The 11,426-nt window shown below is 38.8% G+C and overlaps 1 protein-coding gene across 2 annotated transcripts in view; it reads right to left on the minus strand.

Moving 5' to 3' along the window:
* The window catches only part of NME7 (NME/NM23 family member 7), a 220,571-nt gene that overhangs the window by 964 nt on the left and 208,181 nt on the right, over window positions 1-11,426 (minus strand). The window lies entirely within an intron of this gene.

Here is an 11,426-nt window from a genome sequence, read left to right on the forward strand (position 1 = left end):
TTGGTGAGAAATACCAGAAGCGGCTTCAGTTCCCACCTATTGCTCCATATTTATAATCACACAAACCTAATTCTCTTGTTTTGCTATTTCTAGAGCAACAAATGGTGCGATGCGAAATTAGTACCAGAGGAACAATGACTCCACTTAACAAAAAAATAGCAAGGGAACTATGAAAAATGGCACAACTGCTTAACTTGAATAGTCTTTAGGAGACTTCAGTAGTTGAAGTAACACAGAAAAATCCTCAAGCTAACATACCTACATGAAACTGGGTTTCTCAAAAAGTAACCCACTTTTATGGAAATAGAAGTTTGTCTTGCAGAAACGTCAGCTCATTTTGTAAGGTGTATGTGATACTTAAATTTGTGATGCTTGTGAATAAGGGGAATGGGGCCTTAGGTCTGAGGAAAGGGGAGCATTCAAATAGGAGGGTAGTTTGCATTTTTAAGGCTGCTATAAGGGCATGACTTTGGTGAGACATACTTAACCTGTTTTTGTATGTATTGTGTACCTTCTGTTCTAAGCCATTGTGTGTGTCTGCCTATCACTTTCTCCAAGATTCTCTCCAAATCTCTTAATTTCTCCTGATTGTGCCAACCTATTTCCCACTCCTGATCTTTCGCATTATGTCACCACTAGGCGACTGGGGTACGTGGTTTGTGTTCTTAGGCTCAACAGATACCTACCATATACCAAGCACTCTTTGACAGCTAGGGATAGATCCATCAGTGAGCAAAACAGACAAAACTCCATCTTTTTTCCTCTGCTGCTCATGTTCTACTGTTAAGCATTTGCGTATTTCTCATACTCTTCAATACATTTATTATTTCTTTGTAATCAGTTTATTCTGACCCTTAGTAGATGGCATATTTCATGGGTGTAGGGACAATGCCATCTATCTCCCTTGGGGTGTTCTTACATTCAAGAAATGGGTTTTCACATGAGTCCTGTCAAATACTTAATTCCTTACACAGAATATAGAGAGACTGAGTTTTTCAAAGGTAGGCTGACTGCTGCTTGGAATGAAAAGCATTTAGTTACTGAAGACAGAAAAAGGATTCTCTTTTCTACCCTTCATATTCTCAGAAGGAAAACTGAAACACCGAGTTAGTATGTCCTCAACCCTGGTTAATTTCCCTTGCAAATAAAGCCCCCTTGGGCCTCAGAAGCTTTGCCATGAGATGTTACCTAGCTAGAATTTTTAAACTGTTTTTCATTGTATTTTATTACCTTCAATTAAGAATAGTTTAAAACAACTAGTTTTCCATTTATAGCAGTAAAATAAATTTGTTCAAGTACAGCACTGAATGGATTTAAAGAAAAATAATAAAATTTCAGGTGGTAAATATGATAAAAGGCATGGAAGTGAGAAATGGTTGACTAAAATTTAGGACTCTGCTTGAGAGTATAGCATTTTAGACCAGGCACAGTGGTTCATGCCTGTAATCCTAGCACTTTGAGAGACTGAGGTTGGAGGATCACTTGAGCCCAGGAAAGGAGTTCAAGATCAGCCTAGACAACATAAGGAGTCCCAGTCTCTACAAAACAAACAACAAACAAAACAACTAGCCGGGCATGGTGGTACATGCCTGTGATCTCAGCTCCTTGGAGGTCTGAGGTGGGAGGACAGCTCCAGTCCAGGAGGTTCAAGGCTTCGGTAAGCCTGGGCAACAGAGTGAGACCCTGTCTCGAGAAAGAAAAACAAAACCAAAAAACCCAACCAAAAGCAGCATTACCCAGAACCTATCTACTTTAGAACCATAGCATGCCCTGGCTGCTCCTGCTGCACCTAATACCAGAGGGAACTGTGCCAACTCCAAATTAAAAACATTATCAGTGATCAGAAACAAAAGTTCCATTATCAGAATCTTTCAAAGCTCAGTAATAGCTTAAACTCCTGGCTTCTTAAAGGATTAGTACCACTTTGATATCTATGTATATTTGGCTTCACAGAGGAGAACCAAATGACATTACCTTGAAAATCTAGGAGGACCTTGTGAATACAGAGGGAAACTATCCAAGGAATAGTCAAGAGCAGTTTTAATTGAGTGAGTAAAGTGATCTTGGTTTCTAATTCAACTGAGAAAACATGACTTTCTCCTTTTTTCTTTAAGAGAGGGCTAATGTTAACCAGACATGTTATCTGTAGTCCCCTGGGCTCTACACTGGGAAAGACGATCAAGAAATAGATAAGCCTGTTATTCTTCCACCTGATGGTTCCAATTAGCACCCATACCCTAGTCATGTGAAACAAAGAGGGGTGAAATAAGGCGGGTATCTTGGTTCCAGCTTTAAAATTCTCTATTTTCTCTGAGGGACTTTCAGCATCAGCCCTTTCTGAGGGATTATCTTACTAAGGTGTTGACTCTTATTAACTACAGAATTCAGCTCTTTCATGTAATCACAAAGGGATCCTAGACCCTAAGAGAATGCCCATATTGTAATAAAGCTGTAACACACTATCTGTAGCTAGCTTTATCACAAAGCCTTTAAAAAACTTGGATTTCATGAAATCATAGGCGACCTATAGGGCTATCTTTTCCAAGGAGACACATATATTCCCCCTTAGTGTTGACCCTATACAGACCAGGTAGGGGGTGACACAGGTTAATTTAAAACTCAGCCAGCCACAGTGGTGCCTGATATAGTCATTACTTGGTCTGTCTGTTGGTTTAAGTGCTTCAAGGAGTGTGGAACAGTCCTGCAGGAATAGGAGATCCTTTCCTTTTGATAAGGAGCTGGGGCTCTGAAATAACCAGCAGGTAAAGATTAGGCCATGGGAGATGCTGACGAGTCTGCTTTGGAGCCTCTAGACAGCAAGAGAATCGTATCATAGTATAATACAACTCAGGTTATACTGCAGAAAATGAAACATAATGGATGGAGAAGTCCATGTCTACCATAAACCTTTGAAACCTTTGCCTAGAGCAGGCCTTTTTCTTTTCTTTCATTTGCAAATTTCTTCTGAGCCACCTACAATGTACCCAGCACTGACTATGAACTTGTGGGGTGGGGTAGGGGTAGGGGGTCGGGGGGAGTGTCCAAACACACTAGGTCCTCATGAAATTTTTACTTTTGTACTTCTAAACGTCTTATGTGGTCTAAACTATTCTCATCGATACCACTTCCCCTCCTTCTGCCATTCATTTAACATACCCATATCCAATGGGTAAAGACACTTGACTACCTATAAGATTAAATTGAAGGCTCGTTCTGTCTTTATCACTGTGAAATTTAAGAACAATAGCTTACATGTATTTACTAATTTATAGTGCATAGTCTAATTTCACACATAAATCTCATTTCCTTCCCAATAGCTTTGTGAAACTTGTTATTCTTTCATTAGTGTATCAGACACTTTAGAGGTGGAATGCAGGCATCTAATTTTCCAATGGTTTTTAATGTTGGTTGAGTATCAGAAATGCCTGTGGAGTTACATTTTGTTTTAAATAAGAGTACAGATGTGCTTGAACACTTAGAGAATCTATTGCACAGTTGTGGCATTCCAGCACCAAATTAAAATATGTGTGCCTGTGTTATTATACTAGATTTTCGGATAAAATATAGTCAGTTTGATTGAAGTGCAATTTTGTTAGTGTTCCAATAATATGATATTGAGTTTTAAATATATCAGTGTATTTAGTAGATGACCAACTTTAAACTCACTTGGGCCCCTTACAGCCACTGCTGGCTTCATGGGCCTGCAGTCTGTGCACGGGGCCACATGCCTAGAAGAGCCTTGTGCTTGGTTTAATGCTCTGCTGTTGCTGTCCTGAAATTCTTAATGAATTTTGAAAACAAGGCCTGACATTTTTATTCTGCACCAGTTCTGCTTAAAGCCAAGGGACTCTACTGTAGGGTTGCTTTAGCGTGGTTGTCCTAATGGCTGAATGAAAAATGTGGTTGAAAAGGCTGCTTTTAAAATAAGCAATGAACAGATCGATGGTTGAGAGTTGGGCAGGTTGGGGAAGGTGCCGGGTGAGGCAGATTATGGAAAGTGTGAGCTGGCAGACTCAGCAGGCATAGAACAGAGGCCCTGGGATGGTGCTCTGCAGCCTTGGGGTGAAGAGGAGAGGGCTTATGCTGTGGGGATGGCAAGAGGCAGCTACCAGCGGGGGATGCACATGTGAGCCTTGAATGAACCTTTGCTGGGCTCCCTTTCCCTTTTTGTCTTCCCTCTCCAAGGCACTACTTACTTTCACCTCCCAAAATACGGAGCTCAGAAGTGGACAATAGTGAGGAAAGACGTGGTAACTGAAAGAAGTCTAGGGTTCTCTGGGTGGAAAGACTCAGAGGAAACATTCAAACCTTGATAGACAGGAGATGAAAAATCCATCCTTGCCTATTGTTGTAGCTACAGAGCCCCAAAAGCCCTTGGGCTGCAGACATACCCCCACAAATCTATTTATAGTCTATTTAAAAAATTAAGTTGAACTTAGTCATAACAGTCTCTTCTTCAGATATGCTTATCTTCTCCATAGGTTTAGTTGACATATTTGAAATGTTTTAAGACTAAATGAGCCAGGTGCAGTGGCTCATGCCTGTAATCCCAGCACGTTGGGAGGCCTAGGTGGGTGGATCACCTGAGGTCAAGAGTTTGAGACCAGCCTGGCCAACATGGCAAAACCTCGTTTCTACTAAAAATACAAAAAATAGCTGGGCATGGTACTGCACGCTTGTAATCCCAGCTACCAGGGAGACTGAGGCAGGAGAATGACTTGAACCCGGGGAATGGAGGTTGTAGTGAGCCAAGATTGCACCACTGCACTCCAGCCTGGGCGACAGAGTGAGACTCCTTCTCATAAACAAATAAATAAATAAATAAGACTAAATGAAAATGTCACATTAAAATGACTATACATTTTTCTAATTCTGGAAACCCAATGTCCTCGGAGTTCTCTTTTAAAAACCTCAAGGCCAGGTGCAGTGGCTCACACCTATAATCCCAGCATTTTGGGAGGCCAAAGCAGGAGGATCACTTGAGCCCAGGAGTTCGAAACTAACCTGGGCAACATAGAAAGACTCTGTCTCTACAAAAAAATTAACAACAAAAAAAATTAGCTGGGTGTGGTGGTGCATACCTGTAGTCCCAGCTGCTTGGGAGGCTGAGGTGAGGGGATCACTTGAGCCTGGGAAGTCAAGGATGTAGTGAGCTAAGATCATGCCAGTGCACTCCAGCCTGGGCGACAGAGCAAAACCCAGTCTCTAAAATATATATAGATATGTATATATGAAATTAAAAACTAAAAAGATAAAAACCTCTTGATTCCTCTGACTGCCACCCACTAAGGAGAACAATTCCCTTTTAAAAGCTGGAAGGTAATTATATCTCAGCCCAGAGTAGAGTGGTGCTGACTTTTCTCTTTATGGAAAATATTTACCTTCTTTGCCAATATAACCAAAGGCGATAACTTTCCATAAATTCATTGTAAAATTGTGTTTCATGCCTCATCATTATCTAGCCTCTTTTGCCTTGAAGAAGGATTTGGTTGTAACCGGTATCTCGCCAGTGTCTCAAAATATGAACAGATGTTTGTTGCTTCTGTTCCCTTTTCCTCCCTACCTGTAATGATTCAAAAGGTATTCACTGAGTTTTCTCATCTCAGTGTGAACTTAGTCATAACAGTATCTTCTTCAGATATGCTTATCGGTCAATTTTTCCATATTTATATTTTAAATTTTACTCTTAAAAAATGAAGTTCTTGCTCCATACCAAATGCTTTAACAGATTATTATGTGTAATCCTTACGACCACCTTTATGAAGCTGGTATTATTAGTCCCATTTTCAGTTCATGAGACTCAAGTTTTTTGAGCTAATAACTTGCCTAAAGACATAGAACTCTTTTACATGTCTCTGGTTCAGCCTATGCTGGTTCAGAGCTCACACTAGGGATGCAGCCTAGCTGTTGGAATTTGACTTCTAGCCCTGCTGTCTCCTGGCCAGACAACCTTGAGCAAGTTACTTAACATCTTTGTTCCTCAGATTCCACATCTATAATGTAACAATACCTACTATGTAGGTTGGTTGTGAAGTTTAAATGAGGAGTTACATGGAAGACATTTAAAATAGTGTCCACCATAAATATTGCATAATAAATATCATTATTATTGTTTTCCAAATATTCTCCTAATGTTATGGCCCTTCCTACCCAAGTATTTCTGAATAACTCCATCAAGTGCTGACAGCCAGAACTGACAATTCCTGCTTATCAGATGATAGCATACATAATTATTCAAGTCATGAACAGCAGAGGCAGACTAAGAAAACTTTGAAGACTAAGATAGTAAACAGATGTGAGAACCAAATGCAATAGGTGATCCCTGATTGGATCCTGAACCAGAAACAATTTTTTTTCTTTTGCCACAGAAGACATTTGTGGGTAAAAAATGAAGGTCTGTACATTGATAATAGTATTGTATTAATGTTAACTTCTTGATTCATAATCACTTTCTGTGGTGACTGCAGATAATATCAGTGTTTTTAGGAAATATACACTGAAGTATTGAGAGATAAAGGGGAATTATATCTATAATATACTGTTAAATATTAATTACAAATAATTAAATTCATATGTACAGAAGGACAGAAGAAAGGATGATTAACATGGTAAAATATTAACATTTGGCAAATATAGGTAAAGGGCTTGTGGAAAGTATTTTTTTGAAACTTTTCTATAAATCTGAAATTATTTCAAAATGGAATGATAAAAATATTAATCAATAGAAAGAACAGAAAGAGTACTAGATTTGGACTTGGAAGAATTGAGTTTGATTCTAGCCACTATTTCCTGGTGCTCTTAGACAAATCGTTTAGACTCACTGAGCCTGTTTCCTAATCAAAAAATTGAAGAGAATAAAACCTACCTCATTGGATTGAGTGGGCATATAAGTTTCTGGGTGGATTTATAAAGTTGTAGCACGTTATACAAATCATCCTTTTTTAAAAAGGACATATGGCCCCATGTTCCCACTCTGAAACTACTGGCTCAGGATGGGCTCTGCTACAAATCAGCTACAGTAAAGCTTAAGGGATGGGTTTTCTCAGTTATGAACGCCAAGCAAGCAGAAGGGAAAAACTCAGGAGACCTTGATGCTTCCTCTTAGAAATTCATTTTTGTGACTCCTAGAGAAGAAAAGATTTTGACAGGGAACATTCTATCCTTAAAAAAAAAAAAAAAAAAAAAGATTTCAAATACAAGAAATTGTAGATATAATGACCAGTTCTCAAGATTGGTGATTTTCAACTTGGTTGTACATCACAATCACCCTATGGATCTTTAAAAAACCAAAAAGTAGATGCTTACACCCCTACCCTGGAGAGTCTGATTAATTAGGTCTTGGATAGCCATAGGTCCTAGACGTCCACATTTTCAAAGAGCTCCACAGACACTTCTGATGTCCACTGGGGTTGAAAACCACTGCTCTGGTATTGTCTATAAGGACTAAATAAGATCCTTTATGCATAGTGCTCAATAAACATTAACCCTAATCTCATCTTTTCCTTTCTCTGTGCCTCAGAGGAATGACAAACTGAAATTAGAAATGCAGATCTTGTTGACAAATGATTTACAATAAAGTTTCTGGATGCCAAAAAACAAAACAAAAAAAAAGAAAACCACTGCCCTAGTTAGTTAGTCAAAGTAGGTGTCTCAGATATCAGAGCCCAAACCAAGCCCATCTGATATCATTATACGTGATCTGGGGAAAAAATAAAATCCCCCACTTAATTTGGCATTTACTAGTATCCACAGTACTTTGGAGGCACTTAACATGGATAATGTGCCAAGGAGATGGGTAGGCCTCAAAAGATGAAGTGGGGAATATGGGCAGAAAAGCAGAGTAAACTTCAACAGGATCATCTTGGGTATTGATAAGGAAATAAATCAAAGCAGGCTTACAAGATGAGTTTTATAAACAATAAACAATGATTCAGAAAAGGGATCTTGGAGTATGTCCTGGTCATTCCCTGAATACTTGGGCCAAGACTGCCGTCTGGGAGGCTATCAATGCTGAGATGCTGAATGTCCTCATAAAGGATGCTGTCAATTAAACCCAAGGAATTACAGTACTCTTTACAAGAAAAACAAACCACAGAATATTTTATTTCTTGGGAGTTCCTATTGCTATACTTCATACACATTTCAGTTAGAAAAGCTCTAAGACAAAAATAGTAGAGTTAGAAAATAGAAACAAAAATTATTTAGAAGATGGAATGCCTTTTTTTTTAATAAGGTCAGATGAGAAAAGTAGAAAAGCTCTTAGATTGGATAAAAGCTGAGAGAATACATACTTAGAATTCATGAGATAATGAAGGGAATCGCTGGGATGGACTCTGTCACTTAAAATTGGAAAGAAATTGTGAGAGCAAATGCTGAGGTAATTTAAGACTTAAGAGAAAATTACTTCATATATTGCTTCATTTAATGTTTCCTCTGAAATGTCATTATTTCTACTCTGCACGTGGATAAAATGAGTCTGAGAAAGGTAATTTTTCCTAAGTCACGAAGTTGGTAGGAGGAGAAGCTGGGGATTTGAACTCAGACCACCTGACTCCAGAGTCTGTGCCCAGAATCACTCTACCCCTGGACCTCCCTTATACTTGAGATTTTCCAGAAGGCTAAGGAAAGCCCATATGGCATAGTAAGATTCAAGTTCAACTTTAAACTTTGGATTTACCTTTGAACTCAAGTTCAAATCAAGTAAAAGTCGTTAAGTGCTCAGCTAACTTATCTTTCTATTCATCACTTCTGTATGCTCACAGACTTTGGACTGATTTTGAAATAGAAATGTTGGTCTTGCAATATTTTCAGCTAGGCCAGAATAAGATGTGTTGTTTTCCTAGGAATTAATTTCTCCATTTCTAGTCTTCAAGTGTTAGTAAAACGATGCTTGATGACTTGCAGCAATAAATTCTTAACTGGTAAACAAAAAAGAATAAACTGTACTTCTGTTCATAAATAGAAGAAGGAAAAAGAAGCACCTGCAATTTGATAATTATAATAATTAACTATACTGCTTACAAAGGATGTAGAGACAGTATAGCAAACTAGAAAAGCCTAGGATTACTAGTTAGGAGAGTAATGCTGTGTACACTAAGCCATGTAATTTTAGGTGAGCCACTTTCCTTCTTTGGGCAACGCTTTCCTCAATGGTAAAACCAAGGTGTCAGATTAGAATTTGATTTCCTCAAAACCTAGAGTCATGGAATGTTAGTGCAGGAAAGGGGTTTAGAGGAGGGCCTCTCAATCTTTGTCACCTAATGGTGCACCTAGAAAATGCTCATTCTCGCATGGCATCCTGGAGCCGGCACAGGAAGCGGTTAAGGATTGGAGCTGCTGCCTCCAGGTCTCAGAGGATCAATTATTCAGCTCATTTGTGGGGGAGTCCAAGCTTTGAAAATCACAAGTTCAGCCTCATAATTTTCCACACGAAGAAACTAATGCCTAGAAACATTTTATGAATTTATAACAACCCATAAATTAAAGTACATGGTATCAATGTATTTTCAGTTGTTACACTATTATTTAATAAATCTATCCCAACCTGACCCCCTTCAGTCCATTTTCCACATGGTAACCGGAGAGATCTCTTAAAAACTATAAACCTGATTATGTCAATACCCATTCCCCTCAAGGGTTGCCTCCTGATGTTTTGAGGATAAAGATCCATATTCTTAAAATAGCCCACAAAGCCCTGCATGGCCCAATCTCTATTTCTCTAGCGTCATCTCAGGCTTTTTTTTTTTTTTTGCATTTTATATTTCTTCTTTCCTTCCCCAAAACACACCAACCAATTCCCTGCATAAGGGCTTTAGCAAGTGCTATTTTCTAGGCCTGGAGTCATTGACCTTCTTCCCCAGCTGACACTCATTTCAGGACTCAGTTCAAACACCATTTGCTAAAGAAAACCTTTCTTAATCCCCCATCTACACCAGGTTCTCTGAATACAACTCATCCTATCTTTTACTACGCGGCAATAACCAGAGGTTGTACGTGTCCATTTCTTTTTGTGATTATCTAGTTAATGTCTGTCTTCCTCATTAGACTGTGAGCCCTGAATGGAATGTGTGTCTCAATAGGAGTTCTTGTTCATCACTGTCTCCTCAGTGCTTACCAGTTTCTGGTGTATAGGAAAAGTTGAGGGAAATGTTCAATGAATGAATTTATGGTTTAGTTTTGGCTACAGAAGTCTTCCCGGCAACTTCCATTCATTGCACTGACAGTTCTGTACATCACATTTCTTGTGATATGAAACATGGATGTGGTAAAGCCTTATTTCACTCTAATTAGTGAACAGTATGGGCATTTACTTAAGTTTTCCACTGTAAATATTCTTAACAATTTTTTTTATTATTATGGACAACTTTGAGATCTAATAAGCTATGGACAACTTCCCCCCCCACCCCCCTGCAAAATGAATATATCCACAACATTTTGCAAACAATTTCAGCAAGTCAGTCCATGGACTAACCCTATGAATAAATTTGAAACTCCTAAATTTGGCATAAAATAATCATATGACTTAAGCCTTAGCTACCTTTCCATGCTCATCTGCAATTATCTAATGTCTTTTTAAACTCTGCTATATCAAATTCCATGTAGTTTCCCTACATGGAATTAGGGATTGCTCCTGTGAACAGCTACTACACTCTAGCCTGGGCAACATAGTGAGACTCCATCTCAGGAAACAAAGACAAAAACAAAAAACCAAGGTAAAGAGCTAAGAGAATGGATACATACTATGCCTCAAATGAGAAGACAAACTGGAATACCAGTAAATACAACTGAATACTTGCAATGTGTAATTATCCACAAAGGCCATTACAAGAGAATATATTATACAACATACACACTATTTCTTCAGCCTGGAATACTATTCTATGTATTGTTTTTTTAACCTATCCTCCAATACTTGGAGCTGACTTCATATCTAACGGAGGCTCATCTGATTCTTGTGCTGAAACCCAATAAGGATCAACCTCCTAGCATTTACTTCCTGATAGGGGCTTTCATGAAACCCACTAAGGATCAATCTCCTAGCATTTACTTTCTGATGTCAAAATGACCTATTTTGATAACAATTTTTCCTGGAGAATGTTAAATTCTTTGAAAATGAGGAGTGTGTCTTATTTAGCCACAGTGCCTAGAACAGTGAATGGCACCAACAGGCCTTCAATAAATGTATGTTAACCTGAGAAGGACCAAAATTATCAATGGTAGAAGAAGCCAGGCACTGTGGCGTGCACTTGCCATCCCAATTACTGGAGGCTGAGGCAGGAGGATTGCTTGAGCCCACGTGTTCCAGGCTGTAGTACTATGATTGCCCCTGTGAATAGCTACTGCACTCTAGCCTGGGCAACATAGTGAGACTCCATCTCGGGAAACAAAGACAAAAACAAAAAACCAAGGTAAAGAGCTAAGAGAAT

This window comes from Piliocolobus tephrosceles, chromosome 1, assembly GCF_002776525.5.
Source record: "Piliocolobus tephrosceles isolate RC106 chromosome 1, ASM277652v3, whole genome shotgun sequence".
NCBI classification, from domain to species: Eukaryota; Metazoa; Chordata; class Mammalia; order Primates; family Cercopithecidae; genus Piliocolobus; species Piliocolobus tephrosceles.